Source organism: Drosophila sechellia, chromosome 2L (assembly GCF_004382195.2).
Source record: "Drosophila sechellia strain sech25 chromosome 2L, ASM438219v1, whole genome shotgun sequence".
NCBI classification, from domain to species: domain Eukaryota; kingdom Metazoa; phylum Arthropoda; class Insecta; order Diptera; family Drosophilidae; genus Drosophila; species Drosophila sechellia.
In genome coordinates, this window is record NC_045949.1 from 7,409,235 (window position 1) to 7,423,071 (window position 13,837).

At 39.3% G+C, this 13,837-nt stretch overlaps 1 protein-coding gene across 2 annotated transcripts in view; it reads right to left on the reverse strand.

Annotated features, from left to right (window-relative positions):
• The window catches only part of LOC6611541 (rap1 GTPase-activating protein 1), a 77,507-nt gene that overhangs the window by 45,470 nt on the left and 18,200 nt on the right, over positions 1 to 13,837 (reverse strand). The gene's annotated exons all lie outside the window — the stretch shown is intronic.

Sequence of the window (13,837 nt, forward strand, 5' to 3'; positions counted from 1 at the left end):
AAATTTCCCAGCGAACTTGACCCACTGAATCGGCACGGAACCCGATTATATGTACAACCTAACCGCACGAAGAATGTTTTCAAACTGAATTCTGTGCGTTGGCAAAAGTGGTTGTAGCTCTGCGGAGTTGTAGTTTCAACCCCCGCTTTGAAGCATGTTCGATCGCGTCGCACAGTGGGCTGAAGAGAACGAACATGTTCGATCAACAAAGAAAATAAATTGTATTATCATACCATACAAATACGGATGGGTTCATATTTTAACGTTGCTCTATGCTTTTTAGCTTGACAAATGCAACTCTCTGATATATATATTTTCAAGAACCGACTCGTTTTCCACTGTTCGATCGCATGTTCGATGCGAACTTGAGCCGAAGTTGTCAAGCCATTGGCATTATCATTATTTGATACCGGTACCGGTACCGGATACGACCATGTCAGGAAAGGTTCGGCCTGGCTTTATGTTTAATTTTCGTTTTGGGGTTGGCCCCTGTCCATTTTCAGCTCCGAACAATAGGCCTATGATTCCGATTCCGTTCGGGCAGTTCTCTTCTATAATTTCATACCCAACTTGGTCGCACATGCAAAACATGCAAAACAATGGAACTGTCCATCGCTTTGTAAGAGCAGTAGAATAAGTCATTAACACCTGAACTGGGCGCAGGCTCACTGAACTGACAGATCAGATATCAAAAGTACAGGGATATTTGGTGGCCAAGGGGTGCGATATCAAATGAACGGATTGCAAGTGAGCAGGAAATAAAAGGGTACACTCCTGTGGTAGCTTAAATGATTTAGGCAAAGTTTATTGTTTGCTATTCTAGAGCCATAGCTCATAAAAATATGATGATGTTTTCTTCAACTTTGTCCTAATGTCCTATCCCAATTTAACCCCTACACTCTAGGCAATAATTAAAGTTGACTACATAGCCTCTTCTTTTCGACCTGTTCATCTGTTGCCTCAACAGGCAACACCCATTTCATACACTTCTTTCGGGAGCCCAGGCAACAGCTGACCCAATGCTTACGATCAGACTAATGAGTAACTCCTCAACCTTATCATTAAAATTCAATTCGATTTCTTAAAGACAAGCCATAGCTTCACTTCCTCCGGTGTTACTCTCCATCTTTAAATTTTACCTGAACCTATTTCCGATCTGCTCCCATTTGCAACGCTTTATTAACCGTGTTTTCGTTTAGTTTTCCTTTTCTGTTTTTTCTTTTCATTCTGGAGTGCAACTCTTCATCTTCGGCTTTTCAATGTTGGCCATAACTTTCTATCTATTGTTTCTAGGCCCTGAGATACGCGTCTTCCCTGCACATATTTCCCCCGTTTTCCCGTGTTTGTTGCCCCGGCTGAGGTTTAATGGTCGTTCCGCTAGTCACTCAACGCTCAACACCTCATAATTCTATTGTCTTTCGACCTGTCCCCAGTTGGTTTCTGGTGCCGAGTGTGAGTTTGCATACATAATCATGATAATCAGCGTCTTTGGGCTCGCTTCTAGGCTTCCTCCCCTCGTTAACTTCACTTTCTGCTGCCGCTTGCTTCTTCTTGGCTAGTTTATTTTTCTTATTTCTTTTCTTTTTTTTCGAATTATGCAAATTATGTCGCCAGTCGACGACGCACTCCACCCAGATTTTTTTTTCGCTCTCTGAAGAAGTTTTTCTGTAGCTTTTTTTATGGTTTTTTAATTTGCAGCTCACTTGAAAAAGTGAGGTTCTCTCGGTGGCTCTCCCAGTGTTATTTTATTCTAATTGTCATCTCAGGTGTCAAAGGCGCCTGCGCACGCGTTTCTCACCCCAAAACGGGAAAAAAATTGAATAGGGAATGCAAGGGACGCATTTCACCCTTTAACCCTAAAAAAAGCACTCACAGTTTCTGCCTTTCAGGGGTGAGTATAAAAACTTTTTTTTTTTGAGTTTGAATTTATAATTTCTGGTCCAATATTATGTGCCTCATAGCCTTGTTCATTATGATTTGTTCGCTCAATTGGCAGAGTTTGATTTGTAACCTTTTTTTTCGACCGAAATGTGCATTTTTAATAAAAAATTTACATAATTTTATGAATTTTAATGTGTTTCAATGGCCAGAAACAAACCGTACCAAATTTGACAAAATAAACTATAAAATTAGGTTACAAATGTGGTTCCGTGCATAAAATTAGGAGATGCATTTTATGGTTGTGAAGGAGGTGGTAACAAGGGTTTTAAAGAACAATGATTATGGTATATGGGAATGGCACTCTCTGAGTAACGAAAATATGTTAAAAAAAAAAGAACATAAATAGTTGATAGCTAAATGTGATTAATGGCAACATATATTAAAGAATAATCTCTTTCTTTGTTTTAAATGTTCGTGAAATCTTTCCCCCACCTGATTCCAGCCCCATTCGACCATGACATTGATAGCAGACATTAACCCATGACTAACTTCGATCGCCCCTCTTACAAACAAATTCCCAGGCCAAACGAAAAAGCTAATTCATTTCAATGAAAATTTCCGCAATTATAGAACGAAATTAAATGTTAGAAATGTTCAACGGCTCTGAATATTTTTTCCCATCCAGTTGGACTCTGCGGTGGGGCGTGTGTGGAAAGGGGGGACGGTGGTGGAGAGGCTGTTAAGGGAGGCTGTCAGTCAAGCAGACGCCGCTGCAGCAAAGTACATTAACCCACGTTGTGGAGGCCTCACTCGAATGGGAATTGCTTGGGGAAGGCCGTCGCCTAACCGACCCTCTTTGCCACCTCTTTCCACCCCTTTCACCACCCCCAAAGGCCACTCAAGGGGGTGAAAAGGGGGCAAGAGAAACAGCCACAAAACGGGAGCGACAACGACACCCTTTGGAAACATTTCTACTGCTGATTGTATATGCGTGTGTCCACAGTTGAGGATAGAATAATACATATGCCATGATTTAATTTAAAAAAGATTATTAAATAATTAACAAAAATTTGTATACATACTGTATACTAATCAAAATATTATTTTGAAATGTTCATATTTTTTTTCCAATTGTGTTCCTGATAATTTGATTGTGACTGTGCTTTATGCAGATATTCATGTAAGTTAGTTCTGTACATATGTAGAATGTGCGCGTTTTTGTTACGCTTGTTAAATTGCCTCAAATGCTTGGGAAAAAATAAAATATAGAGCAGAGAGAGGTTAAAGCTACGGGATACAGATTTCGCTGGAATCCGACGAGGCTAATTTAAATGCATGAAAAAAGCGTAAATATTTGAATATATTCAAATTATATAAGCCAACATTTTTATATCCAGTTATTTCAGTGTAGAGAAATATGGACTCCACTCTGGACCCATTCTACTGCAGTGTACCATCTCCTCAAAGTTAAGAATTTGCTGCATTGGCGCATTTTTGCAATGTTTCCGTTTTGAATTCACTTTTCATTCCCCGGTTAACCCACTCCTGCCGCCATCTTCTAGCCACCCCCTATTTTACCACCATTTTCCACCCAACCCTTTGCAAATTAACAAACCGAGTTGAGCCTCGTCCCGAGTTCAGGAGCTGCGAAATGCAAAATGCTGCTGAAACTGTCTCGCGAGTGTCTCGGCTTTTCCCCTAAATCAACCCCCGCTTTTCCGCCTTTCCTCTAGGCACACATAATTAAAACGTCATCGTCGCTGTCGTATTTGTTGTTGCTGCTGTTGGCATAGTAGTCAGCGCTTTTTGTCCGCTCCTTGGGGTAAAGGATATTATATCAACTGTGCCAGCGAGAAGCTTCGTGAGCCAACAGGAGGTTATAAATGGGTATTACTGACAGAAAGACTTAGATATATTCGCTATATATATATTTATTATTTTATAAGTTTTATTATTCAATTGTAAGGCAAAATTTTAAAAAAATGCAGTAGAAGAGGAGTAGAGCTAGGGTATTCTATTTTCGATTCTGATATGAAAAATCCTTTTGATATAGCCACGTTAACAACAAGCGAAGCACTTGAACAGGTTCACACGACTACCTTTTCCACTCCCCCGCTAAAATTCACCCTTACAATTTCCTCATTTAATGAAATTTAATCAGCCCCCCACCAAATTACAACCTCTTCAGCCGCTTCAAGTTTATAAGCATGCCCATTCAGCATTTATTTTCGCTCAGTGCACCGAACACTTTTCAACTTTTTGCCAAGGAGTGGAGCAAAGAAAACACAGTGCAAGAATACAGCTAGCGGGGAATCAACAATTCCGAAAGGCTGAGCTCTTGCATAATTAGAATGCATCATGTTTGGGTTCTGCATCAGAAATTTTCAGGCAATCGTTTGGCAAATTTCACCAGTTTTCGAATAAACTAATTTGCCCGCCAAATTTGCATATCGGGGCATCGAATGTCGGGGCAAACTGGTTTCGATCACATCTCTCAGATAGCATTGAAAAATGAGAATCCAATAAAAGCGATGAGGTCGAGTTTGAGGGGTTAAAGAGCCAAAACGATGGCAAAGTTGAGCCTGTGCTAAAAGAGGAGTACAAATTCAACATGCGGGCCCCGGAGCAAATCGCAGACAGTGGGCACACACAGAAAATGCTCTCATGCACATTAACAGTGCAGTGTCCCTACAATGTATTGTGCACACTCTGTCAGAGAAAGGAGTAAAAGAGTGGGCTTTAAGGAGAAGGAGACCGTAGAGAGTCCTTACAAGTACGCAGACTGACTGCTTAAAAGGGAAAACTTAAGTCATCTTAGTTTCAACGCAGTTCGGATACTCTGCCAACTGTTGTCCTATACTATTTTATAATTTCCATATAATTTAAAATTTACAATTTTTCTTAAAATACATTATATAAATTCTGAAATTTTTGTTTAAATTGTGTAAATACTATGGTATTATATCATTTAATATTATAGGTCATACTAGCAGACAGCCAGTAACTCAGAGCGGTAGCATTCATCAACGTTAACAAACCCATCGTTCAACGAAGTCGGACGTTTTCAAAGCTGGATGTCCTGGGTGTTTTGTGTGTCCTGTACGAATGTCCTGTGTGCGAGCTGCGAGCTCCATGCAAATTTGCTGGCACACGCCTTTAAAGCCAATTTCAAGGAACCTCTGTCTCATTCGCTGCCTACTTGTATTTGCTCGTTGTCCGGAGGTAATTTTTTCAATTAAGTGAGCTCCTGTCCTGCCGTTTTCCCCCTCTATGCCTTGGCCTTTCCAATTTAATTGCTCTGCACTGGCTAAATGCAAAATAGCAAAAAGTTTCCCCCAGAAAGTTTGAGGAGCTTAAGCTATTTATAGGTCTGAATGGGACTCATGCTATTTCCCAAGCCCCCCTCCAGCCATCACCCAAAAAGTCATCCATCCAACAGTCAAAAGTCACAAGTGGAAAAGCTTCTTCAGAATGTATTCCGATGATGCTGGGAAAATTCAGCTCTTGGACTTTCCACCGGCTGCCAGGAAAGCCAATAATGAAATTATATTAGCAATATTTCCAAGAGAAGATGCGAGAAGAGAAACGAGCTCACCCAAGGCCAAAATGGAAAAGTTTTTGGAGAAGGAAATGCACCGAGTTCTGCAAAGACAGATGGTTTATCTTGAAAATGGTTTTAAGGAAGTAGTTGGATCGGATTAAAATGGGTAACACGATATAGAAACAGATACACCTAGTTATGTAGAATATGTATCTTATATAGATTTTACGATTTCAGGAAGCACTTGTAATATTGTTTTGAAAGGGTTCGATTATGTTATTAAAAATGCATCGTAAAGATACTTTATAGCCAAATAAATGTTGTAGCTTGTGTTGCCATGAACTCTTTTCACTGCTTATAGAAAATGGAAGTGTTTTATGCATTTATCATTATATTTTTATGATAATGAATTTTCCTACGCCTAACGAGCCGTGACCGGGATGTGTTATCCTTAACACCCTTGAACATGTGCTAACCATTTTCCGATAAAAGCAAAACCGAAATAGGAACAGAAACAGACACACACATATTGAGGAACGTGTCACAAAATGTGTTTTTAATTTGCCCGACTCATGCCAGGGGTCAGGTGTTAAAATGCACTGTCCTTTTTAGCGGATTCCACATGGCGACCACACACGCTAGCCACGACCACAGCCTCCCACCTTTTATTTTGGCCCTGTCACAAGCTGAATTTTAATTGCCTGACATTTTGGCTCGTTAGCGGCGGGAAAATTGCAATAATTGATGGCAAACAAAAATATTTTAATTAATTTCAATGGATAGGCATGAGGCTTTGCGCCCATCATACTTCTACTTTTATTTATTTTCTTTTTTTGCATAGCAGATACCATTCAGTTGGCGTTTTATGGCCGTGCTCCTTGGCTCATTATTAAAGCCACCTTTTGTGGCTGGTTTTTATGTCTCTTCCACTTGGGTGGCCTCAAAAGGTGTCTGAGAAACGGGAGTGTTCCATTTAGAGCAGCTCTTCAGGTGTCACCTGAGTGCCACTTGATCACTACTAATTAAAATTGCTATTGCTGTATCTGCGTCTACGGCTTATAGCCTACATTTTGCACTGGTACACTGATTGAATTAAGCTTAAATATTAATGAGTTTTAAGTGTGTGCTTCACTCGTAATTTGATTGCCATGTTTTCATGGAGAAAATTATTCCAAATATTTGCTCTGTCAGACACACACAGGCTTTTGGGCTCTCCTGCATCCCAAAATAGACTTCAATTTGTGCCAAATTTATGGAAATGTTTTATTTTCCGCCTTCGCAACATGAAAAGCTATTTCTTTGCGCACACCTGTGGCCAAGAAGAGGAAGACGACACAGGCTCTGTGGAGTTTTCCCTCACCGAGTTTTCCTTTCTTTGTTGACCCCTGAGGCCAGTGGTTCCGCCCTCTTTCTTCTCCGGCTTTCTGCCTTGTCATTCCACTTTGACTGGTCATTTCTCATTTCGACTATTACGCATTCTTTATTCCTGGCAAATATTCTGCCCAGCGTGGGAGTGTGACAGGTGGTGGGGTACAACTTGGACAGCGGTCTGCCCATTTTAATTAAACTTCAATTTATTTTATTGCAATATTTATCGCCTCCTGGGCATAGGGAACAGGCCATTTAATAAAACTCTCTCTCTCTGGCCACATTGCAATTAGAAAACTGGGGAAGGTTGCAAAGGAAAGAGGATACCAAATAAGTGATTAAAGGATAGGCTACCCAAAGCCTCTATTTAAAATTCCCTCAGCAAAAACATAATCTTATTTCAAACTGAATTACAAGATACCTGAAGGTTTGCAATAAAGAGAATATTTTATCATAAGTATTAACTTTGCTGAACTTAGTGGCAGTTTTTTTAAGGCTTTATAATTGTAATTACAACATACATGTTAACATCTTTTTACCGCAATTTGAAAAATATTTGTGCGAAGGTTTCTTATAAAAGAAACATAGTTATTTAATTATAGAAATTATAATCAAAATGTTGCTTGATTCATAATTGTTAAATTTTTTGCCTCTGGTATTTGCCATGAACAAATTGACACTGAACTTTTTTGCTAAAAGACGCTAACAGTAATGAATCTGCTGCATCGTTAATCACATAAGATATATTTACTAAAATAGCTGGGTTCTCTGAACTGAGCCTGATATTCCATGGCAATCCTTAGGCTCCAAAGAGCCGCGGACTCAAAGATCTCTTCCCAGGAGGCCATGAAGCATCGCCCTTTGTGAAGGCATAAACGCATGACCGGACTGAGTAAGGGTTCACTGGAAGCGATAAAATATGCTCGCACGTTGTAAAATATACGCATATTGCAATTCAAGTTCCCAGTCCCATGACTTTCTTATCAAAGAGCCTGGCTGGCGACAAGTTTCTCACGTTTTATCGGGAATCTTTTTTGCGTTTGCGATGGCAACAAAAGTTTTCCATCGTCCTGAATATATGTCTTGTATTATTTGTTGTCGCCTGTCTGACAGGCAAACCCACAACACTTGTGCCAACCACTTGATATTGCTCTGTGGCATATGTATATCCACCTCTTTCTATCTTCGTGTGCCCATCTCTTTCCACCTTGCCATCCACCTCCCCTCCCCAGTGTCCCTTTTCATAAATATATATCTGAGGCACGCAGCATCTTTGCCACATTACCACATTTATCAATAAAGTGCTCGCAATATTGCAACTTCGAGGTTCAAGCCGATGAAGAAGAGATCCCAGCCAGAGGGAGATGGGTAGAGCGGTAATGGATGGGGGCGTGCCATCTCTTTCCGACAGCGCCTGTGGCAGCTTTGCAGTTTGCAACTCACAATTCGCAACTCGCACAATGTCCCGTTATCTGACTGCTGCTGTTTGACAGTGGGCGGTTTTATGTTTCGGTTTTGGTCGCAGCTTCATCGTTTGCCGCCTGTCAACAACATAAATAATATTCGGAAAAGTGTGAAGGAATGCGGGACAGTGCGAACTGCCAACGGGCAAAAATGAGATGGATTCGAAAAACTTAAGAGGAACTCGAAATACGCTATCCGCAAAAGATATTGGATGCCTACAGAAATCTAATGGTAATTTAATAATTTATATCAATCCTTTATTTCCGTTTCGGCAAGCTTTTGGCACAATCGCCCTTCTATGCGATTCTCAATTAGTTTAGTTAGGGGAACTTCAAGGTAGTACAAATTTTCTAATGGCTCTGAATACATAAGTAATTGAAATCAAACGTTTGTTCATAGTGAACATACCCATATAATCAACTTCACCGCTGACTGAACATTGCATATCGGCAACCAAATATTGAATACAATAAATATTTATTGAATTACGGAAGCTGTCGCCGTGATTCGAGAGTGTTTCGCCTGACGCTTTCCGAGTTCGTTATAGTTTTGTGGGAACTGATGGGGAATACAAGGCGGTACAGCTAGTTATTATTTGCTTCATGGGAAAATTATTGGTTTTCGGTTCAAACTTATTACACATCGATGAATCCAAAGCAATCAGGTTCCGGGAATTTGAAATCATTTGCTTACCTAAAAGTAGAAAAAAAATCGAAAAACACAATTAGTTTGGGTTGTTTAAAATTAGAAAGATGAACTTCTTGATTGGGTTATTATGAATTTCTTATGAAAATTTCTACAAAGGAAGCTGGTTGATCGGTGGCTACTTTTGCAACATTCATTCTGAAGCCATGAAACCTTAAGAGTTATTCGTTGGAAATAGTTGACTTTTGGAAAACGGACTGTGGCAATGGCAACTAATTACCAAGTGAACTTCTAAGGGTTCAAACTTGGGGTCAGACTTCAGGCAGACTAAACACACTTCCTCTCCTCATCACTCCCATTTTCCCGATTACTTCCGCTCCACCTCTCCAACTTCCTCTGTTTGTCTGCCTTTCGGCCACTTCTTGGCCGCTCTTCGTCTTGGTTTTAATTTTGCACTTCCGATTGTTGGCCAAGAGCTCCAAGGCAGCAACAAAAACAACAATGATATGAAATAAAAACAAAAGTAAACAACGAAACAGTCAAAGACGCCTATTAATTTTCTTTTATTCGCCGGGAGTTTCTTCTGTTGTGTTTTTCGTTGAGCAATAGTTTATTGTTGTGTTTTCGGCACTGCTCAGTTGATTTTTGGCATCAGTTTTTGGAGCCACTTTGCTGCTGTTACCAACAACTTTATTAGCAGTAACAAATTTTTGTTTTGTTGTCGGTGATATAAGTTAAATGTACCCCCTCCCTCCCACCACATTCCCCACCTGCTGAATGGTTGAGCGATTTGGCGGCGATTGCATCGCATATATCGCATTTAAGCCAAAATGGTCGAAATGTTGCAACATTTTCCACATTTATTCACGCGCCACGCTTTGTTGTTGCTTTTGGGCTTGTTGTTTTCTGTAAATGTTGTTGCTATTTCGGCTGCCATTGCATTAAATTAAATTACACGCTTTTAAGGTCTTTTCCCTTTTGCGTCTGCGGCTGGCTGCATTTCGGTTGTAGTTTTAATATTAACTTAAATTAGCCGAATTACATTTTTATTTTTGCTTTCGTCAGTAATCTTCGTCGGTATTTTGGTGTTGGTTTATGACCTTTTCCCGCTTCCGATTAAACCATTATATAACACGAATTAACATTGTATGACGGAAAATACTAATAACGAGTGTTTACAATGGGAAAAGGTTTGTGGGGATTTTATTGGATTCCCAACTGATTGGTGTTACACCAATTAAATTATCCAATTATAGTAAAACCTACGGAATTGTGTAAAAGTTTATTTATTGCATAATTCATAAATAAAAAGATTTCGCTAATATTTAGGCAACTTTTCGAATGCCAATACTAAGTTTATGCTGTCGAAATATTTGTAAACGATTATCTAGGATATTTTTTATAAAATATGACTAAATCTTTTGTCAGCCTTAACTTTGCTATCAAACTTTTATAGACTTGTGATATGAAAAAAGCGCAACAATTAGGAAAGTAAAACTATTACTATCATTACTGAAGCTTCAGAACCCGCTTTTTATTCACTCATTTCTCCGCTAGTCCGTTGCGCAGTTTTCCTTTTTTAATCCCACCTCTTTTTGTCTGGACCACTTCGTCTACATAATTTCCCCTTGGACCAGCGTTCAACTTCCCGACTGCGTGTGTCTGGGCATAATTCAATTTCTGGCTCTGGAATAATCCCCAACCCAGGAGCAGTATCTTTCAACTCCTAACGGAGCGATGTTCAAAGTTTCTGAGCTTAAAGATTTATCGCTTAAATTATTAACAGGTTGTGGTCAGCGAAACGCTGTCGCTTTTATTAGTTTGACTATGTTCGAGATATTGCCGTGTTGTAGTTTTGCATATAATTAAATTTATTTATCCAACCGACCGACAAAAAAAAAAACAAAACTCAGAACCATTTTCTGCCTTGCTTTTGCATGCCCGAAAATATTTTTGTGTTTTATTTACTCAACCATAAATGACATTTTTCATTTTGTGCAAATATTTTTGCTGTTTGTTTATCCATGGGGTTATTGTACATGAATTTGTTTATGTGTCTGTCAGATTGCTTATATAATTAACAGCTACATTTGCTCTAAATTTGTGTGTTGGGGTTTTATAAACAATTCGTGTGAGTAGGGGGATCACTTAGTTAATTGCGGATGAAGGATCGAAATATTTTTAGCACTTTTATCGGTGCAAAGAATTTACACACACGAATGATAATATGAAAATTCCAGGTCATAGAAATGTTTATAAAATTATAAAATTACCAAACAGTATTAGGAATGCAAAAAATTTGATTGGCATTTGAATTATATTTTCTTGTTTTTTCCATGGGTATTTACCTAAAGCTAAAATTAGAATTGTTATGTGTGGGATGTCAATATTTATGTGATTGTAAGTGAAGGTTAAAGGTTAATCCCATCTCCATGAGACCCTGAGGTACTTTATGACTTCCAATCAGGCAGCCACTTATCACCCCATTAAAAGCCAATTGAAAATGCCCACAAATCGAGCCCCAGACATTTCATTACGTTTTATTTCACTCGACATCTGTTTTCGTATGCACCCTCTAATTTATGCATCGCATTTCGGGTCTGGACAACAAGATTTTTCGTCAGATTTTGAGCCACTTGCACAGTCGTATGCAATTAGCTCGCTAATTGGCAAACACTTGCACTGCCAGCGATATTTATGGGCAGTTATTAACTAGGTAAAGCCGAAGCTTTAGCTGCAATCTGCATCATCAGGTCGCTCTACACTGTACAACACTCAACTTCATGTGAAACACGGGCCCATTAATCAGTGCGAAATTCGCCGTTGGCCCAGTCGGTCCCACTTTGGAAATAAATAAGCCGGCAAAAATTGGCCGTCTGTCACATTAGGAGCTTATAGGCGAAGGGAGTGCCGTGGTAGCTGTGGCTTGGAGGTGGCTCAAATCCGCTGGGGGCCCACAGCCAAGTTGTCAAACGGGGGCAAATGTAAATGCAAATTAGCCATAAGTCACTGAGATTTCAGGACGTTTGTGCTTATCAAGTTTAATATGAATCACATACGCGAATTAGCCAAATTATCTACCAAAACACAACCAAACAGTTCATTATTGAACCCCGATTTAGAAAATGTTAATAAAATGTATTTGTATATAAAATATTATTATCCAGTCTCTGGTCAACTTTTAATGATCCCCCTGGAGCAACACTATCCACACTATTTCAGCTGGACACTCCTTTCCGGCCACCAAGTTTTTAAAAAACACCACGGGGAGTTTGTTTGGCAAAAACGCCTTTTAATTGCATCGGCATTGTTTCCATTCATCCGTTCTTTATCCGATTGAATTGCAGAGTTGTTTTTTTTGTGCCGCATAAATTGCATTGCAAATGCAATTGAAAAATGCAATTTGCAATTGTCGCCAATCTCCTTTGCACGCACGCGTGTGATGCGTGTGCAGTTGACAAATTCAAAACCAAAATGCGCATAAATAACGCTTTAACCCGCATTTTGGCCTATTCATTCTGTTCTGGCTTGTCATTTAAAAGCCTCCAATACATGACAAAAAAATGCAATATTATGCTTTAAATTAAATTGTTGTTCTCCGAAGCAACTAAAGTTTTGCACAGGAAAAAATTAGATCGAAACTAAAAGTATGTGAAATGAAAAAGCATGATAAAGAACTAAAATACTATAAATTCTTTACAAACAGATATTAGTTATATTTAAATAATACTAATTAGTTTTAAATCAATAGTATTACAATTCATTCTATTCTAGCCGGATATGCAACATGCACATGCACATAAAATGTGAATTAAATATATACATCTGTAAAATAAAACAAGAGTGAAGCACCGTCCAGTAAACAATGCGGAATGGAGCACACCAAACAGTGGCTGCCAAAAGCGCTCGCCCCAGCGATTCAGGCATTCAGACACTTCTCCGTTTACTGCACCCTCCAAAAACCCCCCTTTCGCACACCACGGGCACATTGGTCAGACAATTTGCAGTGTTGTCTCGCCTGGCAAATTTAACCCGAGGCAGCAGCTTCACTTGTTCGCCTTTTTTCACATTTTTGCTTTCAATTTTTTAAGTTTTTTTGTATTTCACATTTTCGTGCCACACGCCATTTTCATGGCATAGCCCCACCTACCCCCTGCTAAACGAAAAACGTTGCTCTCTATTTTTTGCAACACATTTTTCATAATTCTTGAGGCATTTTCCCAACCACCGAAACCGCCGCCAGACAACTGCAAAGTTTTTTCCTAGTGAGGAAATTATATTTTGCCATCATGTAATAATCTCCGTTTTTTTTTCTTTTTTTTATGTGCCCTGCCAAAAATATTTCATAGTTGCACTTTTGGAGTTGTGCCCCCTCTTTACCACAGAATTTGGTTCTTCCTATAAATAGTTTACTGCAAAGTAGGAGAATTCGAGGCGTAAGGGCGACCGGCGAGTCATAAATATGTCGTCGCCAAAGTCTATATCATGTATCTCTTGTGGATGCCATATATTTTGGGCACAAAATGCTACATAATCTATGTAATAACTTCCGTACCGGCAGAAAGCTCAACAAATTTGGTAGCCAAGTAGGGAAGGGTGGCCCATTTGGAGAAGAAAATGCAAGGGGCTTAGTACTTTGGCAACATTGGGGCAAAAAGTTTATGTCACAGACTGCTACAATGTATCACCTAAAAGCCTCTCTATGCGCTTCTCACACTTTTTGGTGACCTTTAAAGAAAAAGTTGTACGGGTTAAGTGTAACAATTACTTCTGCAAACTTGTCTGACTAAAAATCACATTTTTTAACATAGTTATATTTTTTCCAAACAAATTATATGCGACACAGTCCCTCCTTTCCTTTTCCAAATGTCTATGAAAATGCAGACCCCAAAAACGCCACTAAATGGTGGGAGTTTCTCCAGTGTCTTTGTGACCACA